Genomic DNA, 26659 nt, shown 5'->3' with positions numbered 1-26659 from the left:
GGGTGTTTCACCGCGACTCGAGGAGGGATGAAAAATCAGAAAAAAATAAAGAGCTGGAACAGATCAGTCCCAACCCCAAAACAATAAAAACCTGCGAAAAACACTCCGCAAAAACACGAAAAAAACCCCCCAAAATCACAATTTTTAACCGTTAATCACCAAATCTTTTGCTAAAATCATGTTGAGAAGGATGCTATCTAAGAATTACTCAAGAAAAACGGTAAATTTCTACACCTAAACACCATTTAATCCGAAATTTGGTGTTCTTGAGCTATTTTTTCCCGAATTTGATTTTGATGCTTTTTAGTGTAATTAAGCTTAAATTGTTTATGTATTATGCTTGTATAACCTAGATTGATGCTGTTTAACATGATTAGAAGCCTTAAACTTCAAATTTTGAGTAATCTAGGGTTTGTGTTCTTGAGCAATTTGGGGCTTTTTGATATAAACAGGTTATGGCCGATTTTTGTCATGAATTGTTGCTAAATTGAGTAGTGTAACATGTCTAGGTAGTTAAATGATCCAAAATTTGAGCCTAAACATGATTTTGAGAATTAAAGTGGATTTTATTTTTCAAGTCTAAAATTCATGAACTTGATTTTTGAAAGATAATGCCATTTGAGACTTGTTTAATTGCTAGTAATGATTATTTTGACATGTTATTTGAGTTGAATGCTTATGAACTTGGCGAACATTTTCGTATATGCTTATTTGAAAAAGTGTAGATTTGATAAAAATGTGAAAATAAGCTTAAGTTTGATATAAATTGATAATGTCATTGTAATTATTTTGATTGATGATTTTGCTGACACTAATGCATATTTGGATGCACAAAAATTGTGTTTAATGTGTTTTGCAGAATGAAAGGGGTGAATCTTCATCCCAAGCCCGCAATGCTCCTGCTGAGAATTTGGAACAACAGGAGGTGGATAACTACTACAAGCAGGATGTACCTCATCCAGTCATGACCTTTTCCGATATGCACTTGGAAGAGTTGCACCCGAACCTGAGATTTGACAGACTTTGGATAGATTATCCAAAATATCAACGGGGTTTGCATACTCTTCACTCTAAGGTTGTTGAGGTACCGAGGGTCATAGAATGGGGACCCTTAGAAGCTGTAGAATTGGCCGGGCCAATTAGGGAATTACTTGTACAGAGGTATGGTAATTCTTCTTTTAATGACTGGATATGTTTATTCACCATACGTAGACCTGTATATAAAGTATGGTGTGAAGAATTGTTATGTAGTATAGAGTTGAATGATCGGGTAGCTAGTTTAACCGATCGTTCTTTTATTAGATTTTTGTTAGGCGGTTCGATGCGCCACATGTCTTTACTGGACATGGCTCAGGCTTTACGTATATATACGCCTGAGGAGTTAGCGTCTGCCGATTGTAGAGGATTGATACTAAACGGTAGAAAGATAGATGAGAATTTTGATACACACGGTGTGTGGAGTCAAATGACAAGCCATCACCGTTTCAAAGGGGGAAATTACTCTTATTTGGATATAGATAGAGCCGAATTAAGAGTGATACATAGGTTTTTAGCTAATTCGATTACACAAAGGGGTAAAAACAAGGAAAAAGTAAATGAACAGGATTTGTTTTACCATATGTGTATTCGAGACCCACAGAGCGCTGTAAGTATACCATATTGTGTGGGTTATTATTTATCAGCTATGGTTTGGGGGATGCGACCACATAGCATAATAGGAGGTGGTATTTTTATTACTTTGATTGGTGAATATCTCGGTGTGGATATAAGTCGGGGGGGATTATTAGTAGAAGAACCGGAACCCCGCGATACTATAGGTTTAAATGTATACCATGGTGCGAAAGTTTTGAAGAGGCGAAATAACGCCGCAGTACGATACCATGGTAGACATCCACAGGTGGAGAGAAACCAGCAGCAAGGTAATGTAGGAGGGGGGAATGAGATGCAAGAAATGCATAGGTTTATAGCTTCTCAGGAATACGAAAATGCTAGACAGAGAGCATTTGAAGATTGGCAAGTTCATCAGAACCAGATCATAGCTCATTGCCAACATATAGGTAGAAACTATATTCCTACACCGAAACCCATCTTCCCTCCTTGGTCGATAGAGATGCAGCCACCATATCCTACGTATGACCCTGCCGAAGCATTCTATAGCACTTATGGTTATGCCTGGAACCCCTATTGGTACCAATATCATCCTTAGTTTACTTATTATTTTTTATTATTTTGTAATTTGTAATTATTGATACGTTTAATACTTTTGTTAATATTGTAATCATTTTTATAATTATCTAACTTTTATTCTTAGACTTTAATAATTTTTGAATGTGGGGTAATATACCAAACTTCAAAAATATGTATATATGTTTGCAGTCTATCTTATGTACACAACAGGGTAAAACAACGCATTTTCAAAGACTGGCATTAAGTTCAGCAAAAGCAACTAATTTTGACGACAAGATGCAAAATATATGTGAAATAACAACAAGACGGAATGAACAAATGATGTGCACCATTTATCATTCAGCAAACAAACGCCAATATATTTGGAAACTTTGGTAAAATTTAATCATTTTCACACAAATCACCCTCAATAATTTAAATTGTTACTGATTTCTTGCAAATGAGGGCATTGCAAGATCTTAAGTGTGGGAAGGGGTTAAATTCTTTCGGATTTTAAAATTTTTATATTAAACACTTGGTTACCATTAAAAATACTAGTAAAGCAGTAGTTGTATTAGAATCTAGTGCTCTCTGATAAAAAAGAACAGCCCTAGTCTTATATACTGACTACCCAATTCTAGTAAAATTTTTAAAAAAAAAAAAAAAAAATTTCAATTAAATGAACTCAAAATCATGTTATACATATTTATGAACGATAAAACTAGGTTTTAACACCGAAATTATTGTTACCTCGGAAAGGACATAAATTGAGAAACAAACTAAAATGTTAAAATTCATTTAAAGTGGAATAGAGGACGATAAAAAGGAAAATAAAAGCCAAGTGTGGGAAAATTTACCAAGTTATTTTAAACATATGTCACATATATCTGTAACAAATAACTGAAAATACTTTTGCTTTGGACTAAACTAAACTGTTTTACCCGATGAAAGAAAAGAAGAGATGGATCTACATGATGAATCAATTCCATCATTAAAAGGAAGTAAAGTCTTCCGAAAAAGAAACGCGCTTCTTGATTTAGGTCATGAAGTTGTCGTCCAGACCAGCTGTAGGTTGACGAAAAATCTAGAAAAGTCATCACTAAAATCAGCAGGAAATCCACGGACCTCAGCATTAAACAGGGTCGCCAAGTGGTCAGATTTATCCTAACCATGAGAAGGATTTATCTCGTACAATGGGGGGGGGCACCATGCAAATTAGCTGGATAAGACTAACGAATCAGATCCCCAGAAAGGATAATCTCCTTAAAGATTAAAAATCAGCTTTTAAGACTGATATTACTCAATCCTAGAGATTGACCTTAAAGATTGAGAATTACAAACTCATGGAATTCGATGATATCTAAACTCGAGCTTAAACGAGAAAATATTTTGATCAAAATTATAAACCGATTTGTTTTCTGAAAACCCTATTTTCAATGCGTTCATTACCATTGAACGTAAAATCCTAGGAATTCACCTGGAATTCATTAGGTCACCTGAACTATATCGGGTGTCAACCGTAAGAACGGTGGTTGCATAGTGGTCAAAGACAGGACCTTGTGCCAGACCAAAAAATTATAAGGGTGAGCTTTACTATTGCTCCTACCAAGGATAGTAATTGCGTCCGACACTTTATAGACCATAATTAAAAGCATGTCAGGGGACATTGCCTTAACAGTTGCTTGTTCAACGCTTTCCTTTACAACCGGACGGTAGTTTGCCGAAAGGTAATATACGGGACAAGTAAACTGGACGTGTTGCTTTCCAAATACAAGGTTAGCAAGTGGGTGACACAAAACCGCAAGTTTTGAGCTAAAATTTTCAAATCTGAAACCCACCAAACCCACAAAAATATTTTGCAAACACCGGTAAAGGGTTATTCCGGAAAACTTATCTAGGGTAAAAACTAGATTTCAAAAAAATCAAATGTTTTCATAAAGATCCAATTTCCTTAATGGATCTAAATTTTTATAGTCATGTGGGACTGTAAACCATATCGTTACTACCATTGTTTATACCGCCGTATAGAAATCACTGATGTACAAAGTGTGAAAAATAAAGAAGTGATTCTAGTATTTCAAGACGATATTGCTTGAGGACAAGCAACGCTCAAGTGTGGGAATATTTGATAATGCTAAAAACGAACATATATTTCATAGCATTATTCCTCAAGAAAGACAAGCTTTTAGTTGCAATTGTTCTATTTACAAGTGATATTCGTTTAAATAATAAAAGGTGAAGACAAAAGACAGATTCGACGAATTTTAGACGCAAACGACCAAAAAGCTCAAAAGTACAAAAGACAATCAAAAAGGTTCCAATTATTGATAAGAAACGTCTCGAAATTACAAGAGTACAAGATTCAAAACGCAAAGTACAAAATATAAAATTGTACGCAAGGACGTTCGAAAATCCGGAACCGGGACCAGAGTCAACTCTTAACGCTCGACGCAACGGACTAAAAATTACAAGTCTACTATGCACAAGAATATAATATAATATATAAATAATTATATTAATTATTTATATTTTATATTTATATATAAAATCCGTCGGCAAGAAAGACTCCAAAAGATGTGAGCTGTAATTGCAATCTCCGCGACTCGCGGGGTTTGAAGGCAAAATTCACCGCGAGTCGCGGAGCCCCAAATTTCAACTCTGGCTATAAAGCAAACCGAATTCTGATCATTTTTCATATTCTATTTCTCTCTTCTCTCATATATACGTAAAATATATATATATAATTTATATTTTAATTTTAATTTTAATTATAATTCTAATAATAAGGGTATGTTAGCGAATGTTGTAAGGGTGTAAGTCGAAATTCTGTCCGTGTAACGCTACGCTATTTTTAATCATTGTAAGTTATGTTCAACCTTTTTATATTAATGTCTCGTAGCTAAGTTATTATTATGCTTATTTAAAACGAAGTAATCATGATGTTGGGCTAATTACTAAAATTGGGTAATTGGGCTTTGTACCATAATTGGGGTTTGGACAAAAGAACGACACTTGTGGAAATTAGACTATGGGCTATTAATGGGCTTTATATTTGTTTAACTAAATGAAAGTTTGTTAATGTTAATATAAAGATTTACAATTGGGCGTCCCTATAAATTACCATATACACTCGATCGGACACGATGGGCGGGGTATTTATATGTACGAATAATCGTTCATTTAACCGGACACGGGAATGGATTAATAGTCACTAGAATAATTAAAACAGGGGTGAAATTACATTCAAGGGTAATTGGTGTAATTGCTAACAAAGTAGTAAAACCTTGGTTTACACGCAGTCGATAACCTGGTGTATTCATTAAACAAAGTATTAAAACCTTGTTACAATTCGAATCCCCAATTAGTTGGAATATTTAACTTCGGGTATAATAATAATTTGACGAGGACACTCGCACTTTATATTTATGACTGATGGACTGTTATGGACAAAAACCAGACGGACATATTAAATAATCCAGGACAAAGGACAATTAACCCATGGGCATAAAACTAAAATCAACACGTCAAACATCATGATTACGGAAGTTTAAATAAGCATAATTCTTTTATTTCATATTTAATTTCCTTTATTTTATATTTAATTGCACTTCTAATTATCGCACTTTTATTTATTGTTATTTAATCGCACTTTTAATTATCGTACTTTTTAATTATCGCAAGTTTATTTTATCGCACTTTTATTATTCGCAATTTCATTATCGTTATTTACTTTACGCTTTAATTTAAGTCTTGTATTTATTTTATATTTTACATTAGGTTTTAACTGCGACTAAAGTCTTAAAATCGACAAACCGGTCATTAAACGGTAAAAACCCCCCTTTTATAATAATAATATTACTTATATATATATTTGTATTTTTATAAAAGTAAACTAATATAGCGTTGAGCTTTGTTTAAAGATTTCCCTGTGGAACGAACCGGACTTACTAAAAACTACACTACTTTACGATTAGGTACACTGCCTATAAGTGTTGTAGCAAGGTTTAAGTATATCCATTCTATAAATAAATAAATATCTTGTGTAAAATTGTATCGTATTTAATAGTGTTTTCTGCTAAAATTAATAACTATTTTATATACACCTCGCATAACATCACATGGCTGGAGGATCCAGCTCACACTTGTTTAGTTTTTAGTTTGTCGACGTATTTTTATATTAATATATAATATATATAATTTATATTAATTAATTATATATTATAATATATTCTCGTACCTAGATAACTTGTAATTTTTGTTCCGATAAGTCATACGTCGTTACTCGACTTATGTCCCGGTTCCGGTTTCTCGAACGCATTTTTGTACGCTTAGAAAACTTGCATTTTACGTTTCGTGACACGTACCTATGTCAAAATATAGCCTTAAATTATCCATAAACTACACCACTCAAAGTATATCTTAAACTTTCGAGTGTTTTGGTCATTTACTTCTATAAATCATCGTCTCGTAGTATATACATTTTCATTTTGAAATAGTGTTTTACTGTAGCAAAGTTTTTTTACTGTAGTAAATAGTGATTTTCGAAAACACTGTAGCTTTTTGGGTACTGTAGTAATTCGAAAATACTGTAGCAAATTAGTGTTTTACTGGTTCATCTTAAACGTTTTAGTTAACTTATCTAAATATCAATCGAATCAATAATCGAATGTTACTATCGTTTACTAAATAACTTGAAATCATATATATTCAAATAGATATACAAACCAATAAGTTTAATGTACGGTATCATGCAATTAAAACTTTGTTACGTTTTCAAGTTATAGTATATATATGTATCTATTTACATATAATGGTTCGCGAATCGTTGAGAACAACCGAAGGGTACTTGAATAGTTCAAAAATTTTGAGATTCGGTTTTACAGACTTTGCTTATCGTGTCGGAAATGTTAAATCATTTAAAGATAAAGTTTAAATTTGGTCAAAAATTTCCGGGTTGTCACAAACATCCATCTGGAATACCCTAAAGTTCTTCTTAGCAGCATATGCCAAGAACAATCTGATAGCTTCCATCCTAGCCACCAGAGCATATGTCTCTCCATAATCCAATCCTTCTTCCTGTTTTTATCCTTGAGCTACCAATCTAGCTTTGTTTCTGATCACAATCCCATCATCATCCATCTTGTTCTTGAAAACCCACTTGGTACCAATGATCTTCATAGTTTCATCATCAGGTTTAGGTACCAATGTCCAAACTTTATTCCTATCAAACTGGGAGATCTCTTCTTGCACAGCTCCTGCCCAGCTTGGATCTTTGATTGCTTCATCCGGACATGTAGGTTCAATGGTAGACACAAAATTTACATGCATACAAAAATTGCTGGTTGCATGTCTTCTTGTTTTAACACCACTAGCCAGATTACCAATAACTTGCTCAATTGGATGCCCTTTTGTCCATATAGTGTTATGAACAGGTGAGTTTGTCGTGGAACACACAACATCTTGATCATCAACTGGTTCAAAGGTATGAGCAGCAGTTGGAGACAGCTGTTCATTATTAATGTAACCAGTACCAGCTTGTGATCCTTCAGAACCAGTAGACCTATGCTCAAGTTGTATGACTTCAGTAGAGCCAGTATGTCCACTTATTTTAGACACAGATGGAACAGATTGTTCCATCTCATTATCAGAGAACCCAGCAACATGCATTGGTGAGGGATTTGCAGCTGGTTCTTCATCATCATCAAGAGCTTGCTGAGTTGGCTCTTCAAACAATAACTCTTCATCTTCTTGACTGGAAGATGAAGCTGGGGCAGTTTCATCAAATGTAACATTAATTGATTCTTCAAAACAACCCCTTCTTTTATTGAAAACCCTATATGCTTTTGCCATGTTGGAATATCCCAAGAATATACCTTCATCAGCCTTAGCATCAAACTTGCCTAGCTGATCCCTATTGTTTAGAATGAAACAGGGAGTGCCAAATACATGAAGAAATGAAATTGAGGGTCTTCTTCCTTTGAGAACTTCATAAGCAGTTTTCTGATGTCTTTTCACTATTAAAGATCTATTCTTGGTAAAACATGCAGTGTTCACAGCTTCTGCTGCTTCAATGAGAGTTCTGTTTCTTCTTTCTGCAACACCATTCTGTTGAGGTGTTCTCACACCAGAAAAGTTCTGTGAAATACCTTTGTCAGTACAAAATTCTTCTAATGTAGCATTTCTGAATTCTTTACCATGATCACTTCTTAACTGTTTCACCAGTTGCCCATTTAAAAGCTCCATTCTTTTGATAAAATTGATAATTTCATCAGCAGCTTCACTCTTTTGCTTCAAAAATAATACCCAGGTGTATCTGGAATATTCATCAACAATAACCAGTGTATACTTCTTCCCACTACAGCTGGCCACATTAACAGGACCAAATAGATCCATATGAAGTAAATGAAATGGTTTCTCAACAGATGAGATTTGCTTTGATTTGAATGAGGATGGTGATGTTTTCCCTTTTCACAGCCAGGACACAATCTGTTCTTTACATAAGACATAGTGGGTAGCCTAGACACTAAACTTCTACTGAATAATTTGTGAATGTCTTTGAAGTTGAGATGTGAGAGGCTCTTGTGCCATAACCACTTCAGGTTGTCTGCTGCCTTTGAATAGAAACAAGTATCAGTTGTTGTGACTGCTGTGTTCATGTCAATTTGATACACGTTTTCATGACGTTTTGCAGTCAGCAGTGGCTTCCCTCTCTTATCAAAAATAGTGCCAATTTTCTTACTGAATTGGACTATCTTATTCTTACTTGTCAGTTGGCTTATGCTGAGTAAATTATGTTTAAGCCCAACGACATATGCAACATTTGAGAACGTGACATTCCCATTTGTCAAAGTACCAAAACCTTTTGTGTAACCCAACGAATTATCTCCATACGAAATAACTGGACCATCCTTTTCTTGATAGTCCATCAGCAGGGACTTACATCTGGTCATATGTCTCGAACAACCACTATCGAGATACCAGATTTGCTTGTTTTGAATGCCCTGCACAGTAGCTAAGAGATTAGTTCTTTTTGGGTACCCATTCAAGGATGGGTTCTGGAAGGGTCATCTTTGATGATCTCTTCCTGTCTGCTGGTTTGCTTGAAGAAGCAGCAGCAGATGGGGTTAGGGTTAGAGTACACCGGTTAGCTAAGTGAAACTTGCTGCCACATTTGTAGCATTTTCTCACATTTGGTATCGGTGACTGGTCATACAATGTGTAAATGGGTGCAGTAAGATCGGGTCAACTTTTGGTTACTGCCTCAATTAGCTGGTCAAGCTTGACTGTCATAATCTCAGTGATAGACAGCTCATCATTCGAGTCCACTTTTACTTTTCCCTTAAGGGCAGCTTTCTTCTTAGAACCAGTACCATAGTCATGGCGTATTGCTTTGCCTTTATCACTTGACGAGCCAGCGTGGGAAGTTACTGGCTTGTCTACTGAAGCTGATGAGCTAGAAGAAGTTTTACCTGCTACCTTGGACTTGCCAGTATTTCGTTTGACTGGCTTATCTACAGCTACTGGTTGACCACTAAGTTTGTCATCAGCTGGCTCAGCACAAATGGAACTCGAACACAAAGGGGAATCAGTTGGTTTAATTTTTCTTAGATTATTTTCAGTGATTTCCCTTTTAATACGTCTTTCTTTTGGAGTCATGTAGTAGATTCTTGAGGGGTCAGAAGTCTCATCAATTGAGGTACTGGCTTCTCTTGCTCTAACTTCATCCTCTAAAATCTCTTTCATGGCAGGTGGTGGGGACACAGCAGGTCTAACAAACTTATTTGTCAAGACCGTTTTACCCTTAACTATCTTGGCAAAAGTATTTTGCAAGATAGCTTCAGGATCAGTTTCAAAAATTGGATCCATGAAAGTAACTTCTGCAATAGCAGCAGCAACAGCATAGTCACCAGCAAAGAAAGCTTCAACTTGGGTAGGCACCTACTCGTTAACACACTTGGCTGTGCGTTGAGCAGATGTACACCACGAAGCGACAACCTTTCTAAGATTATCCAGCTGGTTCTTGACTTCTGCTGCCTCAACGTGAAGAGACGTTAAAGCAAAGTTTTGTTTTTCAAGTTTGGAAATATCATCTTTCAAGATTTTAATTTCAACATTTTTGCTTTTAAGTTTCTCATTTAAAGATTTGTTGTCAGTTTTCAAAACTTCTTCACGTTTGCTGCCTCTATATAAGTCAACTCTTAGGTAGTCAAACATTTCGGCTTTTTCATCATCAGTATAAGTTCGAAAATTATCAACCTTATACATCATTTCAGTTTTCCATTGAGGTGAATCTCTTTTCTGATCAGCTTCCCTCATATCAGCCAAAAACTAACTACCACTATCATCCTTATCAGACTCCTTGACCTCTTTGGCCATTAAACACAGCTTTTTATCAGAAGCATAACCAGTACCATCATCATCAGTATCACTATCAGAGGATGACGACGAGCTGGTTTTATCCCAATCATGATGCTCAGCAACTAGAACTTTTTCTGGCTTTTTACCCTTCTTATCAGTCTTAGCACTTTCCTTCATTTGAGCTTTCATAGCTTTGTACTTGTTCTTGTACTTATCAGCTTTTGAGAAAGAGTTAGCATTTGAAGTTGAAGGTTTTCTGGACATGCATTCAGCAGCAAAATCTCCAACCTTCCCACAATTATAACACTCAGATTTAGGACCCTTGACTGACTTGCTGCTATACCTAGCACTCGGTTTCTTACTCCCTTTGTATGACTTGCTGGTGCTATTACAATTGAACCTTTTGAACTGCCTAGCCAGCAAAGCCATACCTTCAGCAAACCCTTCTACATCACTTTCATCATCACTGCTTTCTTCAGACCCAGTACCACTATCCACATCACTCTCAGCTGTCTCTTCTTCTGCCAACAACTTTTGAACCAGTAAAACCTTTTGAGCTTTCTTTTTAGCAGCAGTAATAAGAGCAGTATCATCCGTCTTAGAAGATTTTGAAGTGGTGGGGGCAGACCTAAAGTTTTATTTCAAGTTAAGTTCAAATTTAGCCTCTGCTTTCTCATGGTTCCATAGTGAACTGTAGAGAGAAGACATGTTAAAGTTCTTTAAGGTCTGAGTGGTTCTTAAAGGGTCAGTAACAGATTTCCATTTAGTAGGCAGTGAATCAATGAATTTGTTTACTTGTTCAAATTTAGTATAGGTGACATTCAAAGTGATCAGGTCTACAATCAAGGAGTTAAACCTAATAAAAGGTTTGCTTAAGGGTTTCATTCTTGTAGGCAAAGAACATTTCATATTCTCTTTTCAAAGAAATCATTCTATTCTGCCTTACTTCTCCCATACCCTCATAGGTGACATCTAGGTAGTCCAACATAAGCTTGGCATTTGCTTTTCCCCTAATCAGTTTGAACAGTGGGTTAGGCAAAGTTATAGCTAACAGGGTTCTGATTTTAGGGTCAAGTCCAACACGACGTTTATCCTCAGCATCCCATCTAGAAGGAGTGAGAATAACCTCTCTGCCAGGAACAGCAGGAGTGTCAGCTATAGCTGGAGCACTACCAATAGTCTCAGTGGGAACAAATGGACCATCTGTGGCAATACCACGCATGAGTAGGTCAATAGACTCAAGGTGAAACATGAATATTGCCTTCCAAGTTTCATACTCATCTTCATCAAATTTGGGTGGTCTATTGGATGAGCCATTTTCAAGGTAAGCTGTATTTGAATATGCAGCCATGAGAGAATTCAGATCCAAGATATTAATTATCAAGACTGAAGCTCTGATACCAGTTGTTGGTCCCTTGATAACAACAGGAGTATTGTAGAGGGAGGGTGAATACAATTTCTTTTAATTAACTTAACAGTTAAACACGATTAGTATTCAAGCATGTAAATAAATAGAGTCACAGGTAATTTTCAACGGTTATTCTTTATTGATTGAATCACAAAGAATCACAACTATCCTTGGCGCAATGATAGTTGGTTGATACAGATTACCTAGAATATAGCTAAGAGGTAAACTAAAAGCTATTACACGTTTTTGACTCTAAATAAATAAACCCATACCACTAGTTGTTACAATAGTGGATACAACAATTTATAGTAGTCCTATTAACTGTGTAATGGTTCTATTGTCCACTGGTACATAGGATGTCTGTACTTGTGGGGACAACTGCATCAGAGAGCATGCTCTCCTCTTTTCTCTTTGGTAGCTATTTGCAGGAACACCCCAATTCGGTTTGGCATCACTATTTGATTAAACAAATAGAATGTTGTGTTCCCTAGGTGTTGACAAAGTATAATCCATGTCTGCACATGCGTTAAACTTCTGCATTCCCACGTGGTCTTGTAAGGTCACTTGTCAGCCACCGACGCGTGTCCTTTTCTGTTCAACTTTGTCTTTGACTTCTATTGAATAGTACAATTGATGTAGACCACTCGGGAAACTACTATGCTTATAATGGAGCATAGCTGTCATGTATAGTAAGCTGCATTCCAGCTGTGCTGGTTCTTCATTGCTGAGACACTTGATATTCTTGAACTGCTGAGTACACATCCTGTGCTGATTGAAGAACACTGTCTACCTTGTGCTGGTAGACTGAGCAGCAAACTATACTCGACACAGCAATATCTGCTGTCCATACATAAACAAACTTGTGCTGGCTGCACATAACATTTTAGTACAAATAAATTACAGATTTGTCATAATTAAATCCTTAATTATTTTGGGGACTCAACATACTGGATTTTGAACTGGTGGGCGCGAATAGGTATATATGGATCCATAGGGCTTGACATCCCCGTCCGAGCTAGTCGCGCTAGCTGTTAACGGGCGTATATTATTCGAGTTTGGTACACATTGGTTACGTGTATTTAATACATGGATACTTATTATTTACGTTAAGTTTAGTTACTGTGTGCTCAAATTTGTGGAAACTTTGGATGAAACTTTTGATAAATTTTTAATGAACTTGTTAAAGATGCTTTCTAGCATGGAAATCTTATGGTCTGTCTTTAATATTGTTTGCGATATTAAACCTATAACTCACCAACATTCGTGTTGACTTTTTAGTATGTTTATTATTAGGTTTGTAAACAGCTTCCGCTGTTTTTCTTCTACTTGTTCAAGGTGCTGCATGGAGTCCTAGGTGTCATGTTTTCCAAACAACACTTGCATTCACATGTTTACTACTTTGTGTTGGTTTTTGAAAAACATTTGACTTTCTAGTCAACCTACTACTTATGGAAGTTTCTATTTTTGAAAACTTGTTATTTTCAGAAACTTATTATTTTTGGAAACCTTATAGTTTGGGAAAGCTTATTACTTTTGAAAACTTGCTATTCTTAGCAACTTGATGCATTTGGCAAACTTTAGAAATAACAATGCAATTTTATTTAAAACGTTTCATATAGAGGGTATAACCTCGTTGTGAAACCATCAATTGATTTATTGCGTCAATAGCGAATTTCTCGGATCATTGCATCTGACAATATGTGTGTATTCATATAATAAATACTTATATACAACTTTTGATCAACCTACTTTTTATTATGTGTTTAAATACTTGAAAGTTAACAATTTTATCAATAACTCCATAAGTTTTAACCTAAGATGAACCTAATTATAATTCGAATTTTGGTTTCATTTCAGTCTCGATAGAAAATTTGATTTTGGTTTGAGTTCTGGTTTTGCTCTCAAAAATCTTAAGATTGAAATAAAATTAGAAAACTAAAAGCATCCAATAAACACCACTACCTAATTATAATTCAAGTATTTGACCATCTTTCAAATATACACATATATTTATTAATGAAAACATTTTGAGTACACTATTATTATTATTATTATTATTATTATTATTATTATTATTATTATTATTATTATTATTATTATTATTATTATTATTATTATTATTATAATTATTATTATTATTATTATTATTATTATTATTATTATTGATTATTGATTATTGATATGTCAGATCATAATGAGAATTGAAGATGTGAGTGATAGAATGAGACTCGGTAAGGTAAAGAACAGATTCGGTATTAGAGAGAATTGGTAAAATTACATTCCACAGCTTCTTAAACTCAGTTACAATGCAATGACTATCTAATTAGGATTACTAAGGTTCCTTATATAACCCTTTCTAATGAACCATTTATTAAGATGATTTCACATTAACACTATATACACATTCTGGGGTCCTAACAATTATTATTATTATTATTATTATTATTATTATTATTATTATTATTATTATTATTATTATTATTATTATTATTATTATTATTATTATTATTATTATTATTATTATAATAATTATTATTATTATTATTATAAATAAAGTAAAGTTTGTTGGCTTTCTTTGTAGTTAGTAAGAAGGGAAATCATTTTTTTCTCTCCATTTGATAAAATGTATTAAGCAAATAATTTTAAAATTAGAAGGATTCGAAGGTTGTGATTGAGCTTAATAATTTACATAGAGAATTATGTAAATGAAAAATGAAAGTGTTAAATGTTTATGAGAATATATTATCTGACTAGTTTGACACACATTTTTTCATGTTTTTAAGCATCAATTTCAAAGATTAGAAACAAATGCACTGAAAATCTTGAATAGTCTCATTCAACTGTAACATATATTATGTATATAATCATTTAGAAAGGCTATGAGATGCATACTGTTCATAACATTACTTTCTATAATTAGTGCCTGAGCTACAAATTGAAATATGATTTTTTTTTTGTTGGGGAAATACGGATTAGTGGGTAAAGAATCAACAACCAGATTGATACTAGAATCGTGTGAACACTTTCTTAATAGATTATTTCGACCCACTTGGTCACGGGTTACACGAAATCACTATTAGGATAAGACTAGTATGAACAATCGTCTTGACCAAAAGATAATTGTTCCTTGCAATTGTAGATTGCATAAATCTGGAAGTTTTGTGTTGAAAGTGTGTTAGACATGTTTAAAATCTGGAACATTGTGTAAAGTGTCTAACCATTCATATGGAAATGAATCTATATATTTATAATAGGTCAAAAGGTGTCTTTGAAGAGTCACACCTTTTCATATGAACCCACATAATGCTTGGAATGTCACACCCATGTATTTATGCTTAAACAAATTCAAATACATGAAAAAACCGTTCATAAATGTCCTGAAACAACCCTATAAACGTTTGGGGTTCAAATGTGCCTTTTGGTTGAAAAGACACCTTTTCAGCGATTTCAGTGTTAAGCCGCGTCGCGGGTCCAGGAGCCGCGCCGCGGGCTAACAAAGCAAAACACTTCCAAACATGCAAAAACTCTCGACCTTGAAATCATGCCTTAAGCCGCGCCGCGGGCCCAGGAGCCGCGCCGCGGCTTAAAGCTACTGCACACCAAAATTAAGTTTAAGCTTATTTTCAAGTGTGTTTAGCCTTTCAAGTCGCGTTTCGCATTCTTTCAAGTCGCGTTTCGCATTCCTTAAGTTCCAAATGTTATTTCCAAGCTTACTAACATATCCTCAAACCATTTTACACTTTACGAACGTGTACTCCACACTCCCCAAATCCGTGTAGCATTTCAATGGTTCATGCTCTTTCAACTTAGCAATCCAATCAACCAAAATGACGTTGGATCATGCTAAAATCACCAACATTTTTTACTTTAAATCCACCTTTAATATAATTGTTATAATAATAATAATCTCAAGCATGGTTTACTTTAGTGGTTGTTGATGTGCCTGGTGCCCCGGTGACAGCAAAATTGAGGGTTCGACCCCCAAATACAATTTTTTCTCTTATATTTATACATTTTTATATATAATTACAATTTATACCCTCTAACTTTTAAATTTCTAAATATAACCACTACACTTTTTTAGATAACACGCATTGAATATTCACTATTCAAAGTGTCCGTGGGAACGCGCAATACATATAATCATAAGAGAAGAAACAAAAACTACCATAGATTTTTCATACAATTTTAAGAGGTGTTTGTTATGTTGAAACATGTTTTTCTTTAAACAACATATTAGTTATACCACTCTTAACCATGACGCATTTTCTTTTCAGGACTGACTGCTAAATCAGCGTCACATCAGCACTTTCTTCCCATCACTAACCAAAGACTGAATGCTAACAACCATGACGTACCCACGACTTGGTCCCATCTTCATTTTTTTTATATTTAACTTATTTTACTTATTATTATTTATATTATTACTTATACTTATATTATAAATAAAAAACTACTTATAATATTATTATTTGTCAAATATTAACGTAAAACAAGTGAACATTTATTCATTAAACTAAAACATGGAGAAATACAAGACATACAATTTTAAAACGACATTACATAAAATTTAAAAACAATAAGAACTAATCGCCGTCGCTCAACTCGTTCGCATACTTCTTCATTATGGTACTCTTAGCTCGCATCAACAACTCATATTGGTCGGCTGGAATGTCAGAAGACTCCGGTTGCGCTAGAAGCTTCAAACTTTCCAACATCATACGAGTGTCGACTTCCTCCTCTAACTTTTTTGTTCGTTTTTCATCTTCCTCCTGTATCACCCTCATGGCCTCCCGTGTAGCATTTGCAGATTCTTAAATAGATGTTCTAACATCATCCAAAGAACAACGAGATGTCGCATCTGACGAACAAGAACTCTTTTGACTCTTTGCACGACCCGATGGACGGTGAATTGGTGGACCTTGAAATAAATTCTCCAAATTGACTGTTTGAGGTTGTGTCAGGGTCGGAGTCGGGTCAGCATCTCCCAAATTGATAGGTTCAAGCTAGGTTTGTCGACGTTTGTTGCTCACCACACTTTCATACGTTAAAAATTGGGGACAATCTCTAAGAACCCTCCACGCTTCTTTGTACGTGAAGCTTTTCTTTGCTTGTTCACGAAACGCCTTCCTAACTTGCAATGAGATCCAAGTCATTGTGTCCGCTAGGCCAATGCTTAGCAGGTTTATCATAAATCCCGATAAATAACTTGACATCTTTGGACATCTTGCTCCATTTGCCCGTTATTTGATCCATACGCCTTTGTTCCCTTACTAGAGAGTTGTTGTCATGACCCGGAAAATTTCGACTAATTTTAAACCAAACTTTCGATACGATATTATATTTTGACACGATAAGCAAAGTCTGTTAGGTTGGATCTCAAAAACTTTTGAACTGTTTCATATATTCAATTACCCTTCGATCATTTCCGATGATTCACGAACAATTAATTGTAAATAAATATGTATATATAAGTATATAAATAATAATTGGAAATATTAAATCAAGTATTATATGAACTGATAATTTGAACTAATTATAATCTACGAAATAATTAAATTGTTACCAAAACATAATAAATATAATGTAATTCGAAAATAAATGGTTTCGAATTCATTTAGTAAACGATTGTAGCGTTCGTTTATCATTCGTTGACTGCTGATTCATTTTGATTGTAAAATGTGATGTTAATATAACTTATTAATTATATATACCATTTAATCTATATTACTATTAATATTTTAATAAATAAATGAAAATAGAAAGACAAAAATGTTATGGAAGACATGATCTTTCCATCACTTTTGTTGGTATGTGATCTTAAACAAATTCAACTCAAAAGTAAAAATTTTAATATGGCGTGTAAACATATAACTTTCACGCGTATTTTAAAATAATAAAAGTGTCACATATGTTTTATTGTTCATGCATGTGTGCTCTTCCTTTTTGACAAAATAACATCCATCATTTCTCTTGTCACTGTTTTGTGTTTTGTTTTTCTTGTAATTAAATCCATCCGAGTTATATTTTTCTCCTGAGTGAAAGTTAATGACTTTCCTGTCCTGAGTTTGTTACCCATTTCAATCTCTTCTTCTTTATTTTGTTTGTATCTATTATACATGATTCTTCATGTCGAAATCAACTTTCCAATATGGATACAAATTCAGTTATTGATCAATATCAAGCTTTTATTTTTCCTCCTTGTCTGTATCTGAATGTCGACACACACCCTAATATTCCTTTCTTCTTTTGATACCATAAGATAACAACACACATATTAATGCTCTGTATATATCTTTCTTTTTGGGTAACATTAGTAAAACTTCATATAGACATCTCTTTTATCATCGCCACCCTCACGAATTCTTTATATATATAGATACATACACACGTATACCCTTACCACCACCGCAACCGGCCACCAATACAACCACCAAGAACACCATCACAAGCGACGTCGATGATGATGATATACGTAAAGAAGAGATAGAAAGATGTTTTTTTTATTGTGGCAGACAAGTGATACAAACATATTAATGATAGATGATGTATAAAGTGGTGGTGGGATCTAGCTATTTACCTATAACCAAGACTTATTTTTTTTTTCTTTATTGTTTATACCTTCGAAATTTGCTGAACTACCAGATTAGGAAGCCAACGAATCTTCAATTGGGCCGTGGGATTATTATCATCTTTGGGCCATTCGTGTTTTAAATAGGATTATGGAATTCTTGTTGGGCCGATTGGATATTGAAAATAGTATGATAAAAGTGTCGATGATATTGTAACAAGAATTAGGAAGAATGATGATGAAACGAGGTTGAAAAGTAGGTGAAAAATAGTAACTCTGTGATACATAAGAAATCTTAATGGTAATAAAGATGTTGATGTATTTGAAAAATGACGAATATGTTGATGATGTGAGATTGTGATGATGGGGTTAGGGACGTTTAGGATATATAATATGTGTACAAAGATGATATTTTTGCTGTTATGATCTTTAGGATGATTAGGTTGAGAAGATGATTAGGTTATGATCACAATAATGATTAGAACAGTGATCATGATTATGACAATGATCATATGTAATGTTAATGATGAGGTCGATGCATAAAGATGACAATGATGATAATGAAATGAATAGAGAATGAATGATGATCGATTAAGATGATTAGGTAATAAGATTAATAATGATTATGAGTATGATACGCAAGGATAATGTATACGAACATAGGAATGGTTAAGGATGTTATCGGGACGTCGCGGGTTCAAACCCGGACTTGGGCATTTTTTTTAAGAACTACTTCGTAAGGCTCGTGAATCCGAGACCAACCCTGCACTTGTTCAATGACGTCATATGTATTTTTACTACAAAATACAGTATGGTGAGTTTCATTTGCTCCCTTTTTAATTGCTTTTGCAATATATATTTTTGGGCTGAGAAAACATGCGCTGCTTTTATAAATGTTTACGAAATAGACACAAGTACTTAAAAATATATTCTACGTTGAGTTGTACCACTGGCATACTTCCCTGTAGCTTGGTAACTACTATTTACATGGGTATTGTAAACGTGAATCCTGTTGATAGATCTATCGGGCCTGACAACCCCAACCGGACTAGACGACCAGTATTCAACGGTTGCACAGTACTTCGTTTTGTAGGCTACACTTGGTACGGTGTAGTAAGATTTCATAATAAAGGGAATATGCGACGTTGATTAATAGTTAAGTATGGTTACCAAGTGCTCAACCACTTAGAATGCTTTACATACACTTGCGAGTGTATTATGTTTATAATTATGAAATCTTGTGGTCTATTAATATATTGAAATGAATGTTATGATAAACCTATGAACTCACCAACCTTTTGGTTGACACTTTAAGGCATGTTTATTCTCAGGTATGAATTAAGTCTTCCGCTGTGCATTTGCTCAATTTAAGGACATTACTTGGAGTCGATCATTGCAATGGGACCAAATGTTGATGACTTCGTCCAGGTGGATAAGGACAGGTCGTCACAGTTGTACTCTTATCGGATGACCCCCCAAAAAGAGTTATGTGTTTTTGAGAGTTGTCTATATTGGGATTTAGAGTAGCGCACATCCAACACTCGTCCAAAATCTTACTTTCATCGTCGGACCATAAAACCTTAGTTTTTTTTTCTTTTTTGGCCGCCACCTCGGGTTGTGTTTCTTCTACCTCCTAAAATTCAGGTTGTGTGTCTTGCACTTCGTTGGGTTCGTCTTCTTCTAGTGGTTTGTCAAACGTAAGTATGTAAGCACTTTGAGGTTGATTAAATTAAGGTGTTTGAGGTTGATATTGCGGATTATTGAGTAATGAGGTAGGAAGTATGGATTTACCGCCCAATTGTTTAGTTGAGAATAATGAGGATATTGCAGGTTAGAAGACGAGCCCATTGGAGATTGATGTTGCATATTCATGTGTGATTGATGATGGGGATTTTGGTTAGGTTGATGAAGCGTATTATGGAGCATATTAACCCATATATCTTCACTGACATTTGGTTGCGTATTTTGTTTTTGTTTTTGTTTTTTCTTTGTTGGAAGACATGATGAAAGATTGAAGGTGATGAAAGTGATGAAGTTGATGATAAATGAGTGTTGGATGTTGGTGAAAATGAGAGATAGACATAGGGTGTATATAAATGATAGTGTAGATGGATAAAAACAAAATAAAAATTAGTCATTTGAAAAAAAAACAAAAAAAATAGCCGTTCAACTTTAATTTAGAATAAATCGTCCGTTCTTCAAAATGCTTAGAAACAGCTAAATGGAGGACGGGATTCAACGGCGGAGGAAACGAATGCACATTAATATCGGCGTCGTTGATTCACGGCTTCAAATGCGGGTTCATTCACGGGCCGATACGAGTGGTCTTATGCACAACAAAAAACTTCATGTATAAAGCAAAGCGCGTTAACCTCGTTCTTTCGCTTGTAATCAAACACCTTACTAGGGAGGTGAGCTTGCTGAAGAAGCTTTGGTGGTGGGAATACTATATGTTTGTGTATCGAAATTGTAACATCCCGTCTTTTTCCGTTTACTTTTCGTTTAATTATTTTAAGTCCGTTAAATAATTATAACATCTTCCGTTAATACGCGTTTTTAAAACATCTTGTTTAGGTAATTCGCGCACCCGCTTTTAAACTCGAGGGACTAATGTTGTCAACTGGGCAAACTGGTGATTAGTGGAACTAGTCAACCTCCCCACAACCACTCATTCACTTCTCCTTCTCATCTCATACTTTCACTTTTTCTCTCAACTCACTCAACACAAATTCATCTTCTATTCAAGATCTAGCAAGCATCAACTAAAACAAATTACATATTCGGAATCCTTGCATCTTCCTCTTCGAATCCATACCAATCTCATCTCATTGGGTAACTTTCTAAAAACACTAAATTTCATGTTCTTGATGTTTTTGACTTATAAAAGTGTTAATTAGTGTCTATGGTTCAAGTCTAACATGAATATGTGATTTATATGCTCGATCTTGTTATTTTATGTAATTAGCTTAAACTTGAATATTTGGGTGTGTTTGATATTGAGATTTGGTTACTTGAATGTTGTTAAATGTTAAAAGCGCATGTATTAAATGTGTTACTAGCATCACTAGCTTCAATTTGATGTCTACGTTGACTTAGAAAGACTCCATAAACATAATTGCTAAATTTATGATTTTGAGTTAGGGTTTGATAGAAGTAAAATGGATTTTTGATGCATTGAATGCTTTGCAATGTTAATTGTAAGTGTTTAGTAGTATTGTATGCATAATTACCTACGAAACGGCGTATTATATGTGTGCATTTAATTCCCGAATCATCAATGTGGATTTATGGACTTGAAGCATTTATGATGAGCATTAATTGATCATTCAATTTGGAAATTCGATTATTGCAAATGATGAATTTGATTGATGAAACGTGTTTAGTTATATTCCTCGTCAAATTTCCTTTCCAACGATATAAGATACGTGTTTTGAATGTTTACGGTTTGTAATTTGTGTTTGAATGAAATTTGGTTTGAGACTTAGACATTTGAAACGACCCAGGCACCAGCTCACGTTATATGCCGCGGCACGGCCCAGCTATGTCGCGGCGCGACATTGGTCGCGTTTGGGGACTATTTAACTTTGCACTTTTTCATTTAATTCCAACTATGCTACGCACCTCCGATTAACATATAACATGTTCTAACATGATTATTTATGAATAATTAGCTCAGAAAAATAGTTCGGGACCCGACCCGAACGTGTTGAATTTTTCGTTGACTTTGACTTGACCAAAGTTGACTTTTGTTCAAACATAACCACTACTTGTTTAAACCGTTCTAATCTTCTTGTATACTTGATTCTTGCATGAAACTTGACAATTTGATTCACATGCTATATAATCGAGTTGTAACGAGCCATAGGACTAATTGAACAACTTTGACCGACCATGTTTACCGATATTGATGCAACCTATTTGTTTAGGTCAAGAAAAGCACTCGTTCTTGCACACGTTACTTTGTGAAGTACGTTTATATTCGTGCAATCAAGGTGAGATCATAGTCCCACCTTTTCAACAACTTTTACTCTTTCAAATTATGGGATGAGAAACATATACGTATAATACTTCTATGCTTTGAACACAAGTACGAAAACAAACATTCCACGTGGGGTTAGAACAAAAAGGCCTCAATTAAATTATCATTATTTACACTTGCAGGGTGTAAACGTGAACTTATGTTGTGTGATCACATGGGCTTGACAAGCCCTCATTCGAACGGTTCGCTACCGTTAGCGGATGAAATATATTTTCGAGTATATAGTGTAGGTTCTAACACTATGATAACGGGATTCGTGAACAGTTAAGTCTTGATAATTGGGTGCTCCACAAACGTATAACAACTTTGGAATGAAAACGATTTAGATAATCAACGTTATGGCAATACAAAATCTTGTGGTTCAAAAACAACGTTTACTATTACACCTATGATTTTATCAGCGTTATTTGTTGACAGTTTTCTATATGTTTTCTCAGGTCCTTGAACGCTAAGTGATACATGCTTCCACACTCTATTTTGATACTTGCTTGGATGTCGAGTATACATGCATACGTGAAGCATCTTTTGACTTTACTAAATCATGTTGCATAGGTTTCATTTGTACGTTAACATTGTAATGTAACTAGTCGTTGAACTACTTTTGTAAACCTTGAAACATCTTTACTTATGAAATGAATACGACATACTTTTGGTCAAACGTTATTTAAAGACTTATGACCACGTAACGGGACCTAAGTAGACGGCGCCGTCAATGACGATTTTGTCGTGTTGCTACAGAAATTTATACAATATTCTAATTGAGGTAAAAATACTAGCATTCTATTGGTCTAAAAAGGAGGTGGGTTCTGTTGAAACTGTTTAGGTTATGACACGCCCCGTTAAACATAATTTAAAACCAATTTGATCCATCTTTTCTATTGTGCATTCTTACCTAACAAATTTGCATCTTTATTTCTTCTTTCTCTATCTCTACTCTTTTTCTATCTCTACTCTTTCTCATTCTTCCCAAATTAATCACGACCATCACCGCCGGTAGAGGCCAGCGACGCCAACACCAGTGCCTCCACTCCAATGCCACCCACAATCTTCACTTCCATTATCCCTATTTTCATTCTTTCGCTTAGTCATTCGATTGTGATGAAAAGTTAGGGTTTATTAACTTTTTATTATTTTGAGGGTTTCACTCAGTTTTACATTCGTTTTGATGTTCTTGCCGGTATCCTTGAAGTTGTTTAATCGATTCAGGTTTGTTTCATTATATTTGTTTACTTTTTTTCATCCTTATTATCATCTAATTGTTGGTTGCTCATGATTATTGTTTAGTTTATTATTTTTTATTCAACTTTGGATAATGCCAGACAACTTCGCTCTGATAACTTCTGCTGCTGACAATCGGCCTGCAGTTTCCTTGAATAGCTAATCTACGCTACGCCGTCACCATCAGCTGGTAACGTCCAATCGATGTACAAGGCACTGCTACGTTGTTGGTAGTCTAAACCCTAGCGGTGGTTCGATCCGTACCCGTAACATGTTATGGTTCCTGAATCTTCAAGTAAATGGGTTGTTATTAATTAAGGTATTTGAGGGTTGTTTGTTGATTTCGGAATCAAATGTTAGATTTTCGTTGATTTGATTTTTTTTATTAGAATTGTTGCGTCGGTGGAGCATGTGCCTAGGGAAGGGGGAAATAAGGCAGTTGATGAGACCATAAAAGGGTGGGATTATGCTGGTGACGTCTACGCGATACCAACATTGTGAGTATATTGCAGTTTAATTTGGTAGTTGGGTAAGTGGATGAAGTTGTTGTAGCCTTTTGTTTTTAAGGTATCAAATCGTTGAAGTGAAAGACTATTGGTACACATGATGATGTTTGCTGCATATGTTAGTTGTAACGACTTAACTTTTTTGACTTATATTTTTGTACTCTATACTTTTACGAATCTGCGTATATATGCGTACTGAGCTAGTTTATGCTCTGGGATCTTTATTCTGGATTAATTACTTTCGTTAGTATCTTACAACGTATTGTTAAGCGCGTAATCACTTAACTTGATCCCCGAATTCTTTTATGACCGTTAGCGTCACTTGTCGTTTAAAACGAGCTATGTACTTTGTACACGTTAAACTTTTGTCATAATTGGAATATTATGACCACATAATACTAATTGTTATTTTTTTAATGATAATTACTTGGCTTATTGGTTGCTTAATTATGCTTAGTAATTTACTAATGTACACTAGTTAGTCTTATTGGACTTTTTACCTTAATGGACTTAGACCCACCATACTCTAGTTAATGGACCATTAAATTAGCTCAATTTTAATGGAATTATGACCTATTAAAATGTAAGACAAAACCCATTTTGATGAGCCAACATACTAGCATTTTTGTTAGCCATTACTACATATGTTGCATGGGATCCCAACAACAAGTACCACCTTTAGACCACCACCATGCAAAAAGCAAAGTTTGTCCCCCCTTTGTCCCCCTAAACCCAAGGACACAAGCACCCCTCTACCACTATAAATACATGCCTTATTCTTCCATTTCACACTTGATTTTTTTTCTCATTTTACACACACTTGCTCTCTAATTTTCTCTCTAGTCTTTCTCACACTAAAATTGTAAGTTCTTGAATTTTATTTCTTCTTCTTTTTCTTCTTTAATTTCGACATCATCATCATCATCATCATCATCATCATCATCATCATCATCAAGCTTTCTAGCTTTTAGATCTTGTTATATCTTGTAGATTCAAACTTTGATTAAGAATCTTCAAGAACATGAAAGATTCAAGCTTTCTAGCTTTGGTCTTCATTACTTTGTTGGATCTAAGCTTTATAGCTTAAGATCACTTTATTTTTGTTAAAAGATCAAAACTTGTGTTTATGATCTTTATGTAACTTGTAGATCTAGCTTTTTTGCTTTAAGGATCTTCAAGAACATTAAAGATCCAAGCTTTCTAGCTTAGGGTTTCATTATTTTGTTAAAGATCTAAGCTTTTTAGTTTATGATCTCATTACTTTTACTAGATCTTAGCTTTCTAGCTTATGGTCTCATTAATCTTGTAAAGATCCAAGCTTTCTAGCTTAGGGTTTCTTAACACTTGAGATCTAAGTTATTATTGTAGATCTCACTTACTTGGAACCTTTTTATGATTTTTATGGTGATAAAAATCAAGTCTTCATCATCTCATATGAAGAAGATGCATAAACTTGTATCAAAAGGACAAAGGTTGAAGTTTTATTCTGTTTATACAATAAAGAACCTTGATGTTCAAAACTTGTAGAAAGTTAGCTTTTACTTTTAGTTATGTGTTGATGGTTAAAACTTGGTCATAATGATGCTAAAACATTAAAGAGTTGTACACTTGAGGCTTATACGCATCAAGGATGAGAACCGTGATAAGCATCAAGCACCAAGAAACCCACCGAAGCATTTGTTTCTATTTTTCGGGGTCTGATCAGACTCCTGGGACTTCTGGAAAGTTGATTTTCAGATATTTCGGTTGGATTAGATGACTTTTCGTTCAAGACTCGCCTAAATCCGATATACGGTTTAGGATTTATAGCCTTCCGAAAATCACTACGCCTTTGTAATGACGTGCTGAAATTTCTGACCTACCCGCGCTTGAACCGTCGCCACGGTCAAACGACATCGAGTTAGGATCTGAAAATTGGACAGCAGCAAGAGGACTCACAAATGGATCCTTGGCCACTAGCCGCGTGTCATTTCAGTTTGTATAGAGGTCGTAGCAGCTGTCCGAAGTCAGCCCTTTGTTTCGATCTCTATTCTTGTTGAAAACTTACTTTATCTTTTACGTAAGATGATGACGATGATGATACTTAAGACTTAATTTATTCACTTTTAAACTTTTGGGGACGATTTACTGACATAGTAACCATTGACTTAGGTTGAGGACCTTTTGGATCGACCAACTTACTTGTTTGGACCGACTTACTACTTGCTTACATTTCGTATCGACTTTTACCGCATTGTTCACTGTGAGTTATCGCTCCCTTTTTACTTTAACTATTTTTGGGACTGAGAATACATGCGCTTTTTATGTTTTTACATACTAGACACGAGTACTTAAACTTTATATATATGTGGGTGATATAACGGCACAAAGATTCCCCTTAGCACGGTAACGTT

Source organism: Rutidosis leptorrhynchoides, chromosome 4 (assembly GCF_046630445.1).
Source record: "Rutidosis leptorrhynchoides isolate AG116_Rl617_1_P2 chromosome 4, CSIRO_AGI_Rlap_v1, whole genome shotgun sequence".
Lineage (NCBI taxonomy): Eukaryota > Viridiplantae > Streptophyta > Magnoliopsida > Asterales > Asteraceae > Rutidosis > Rutidosis leptorrhynchoides.
This window is presented reverse-complemented; position numbering follows the sequence as displayed.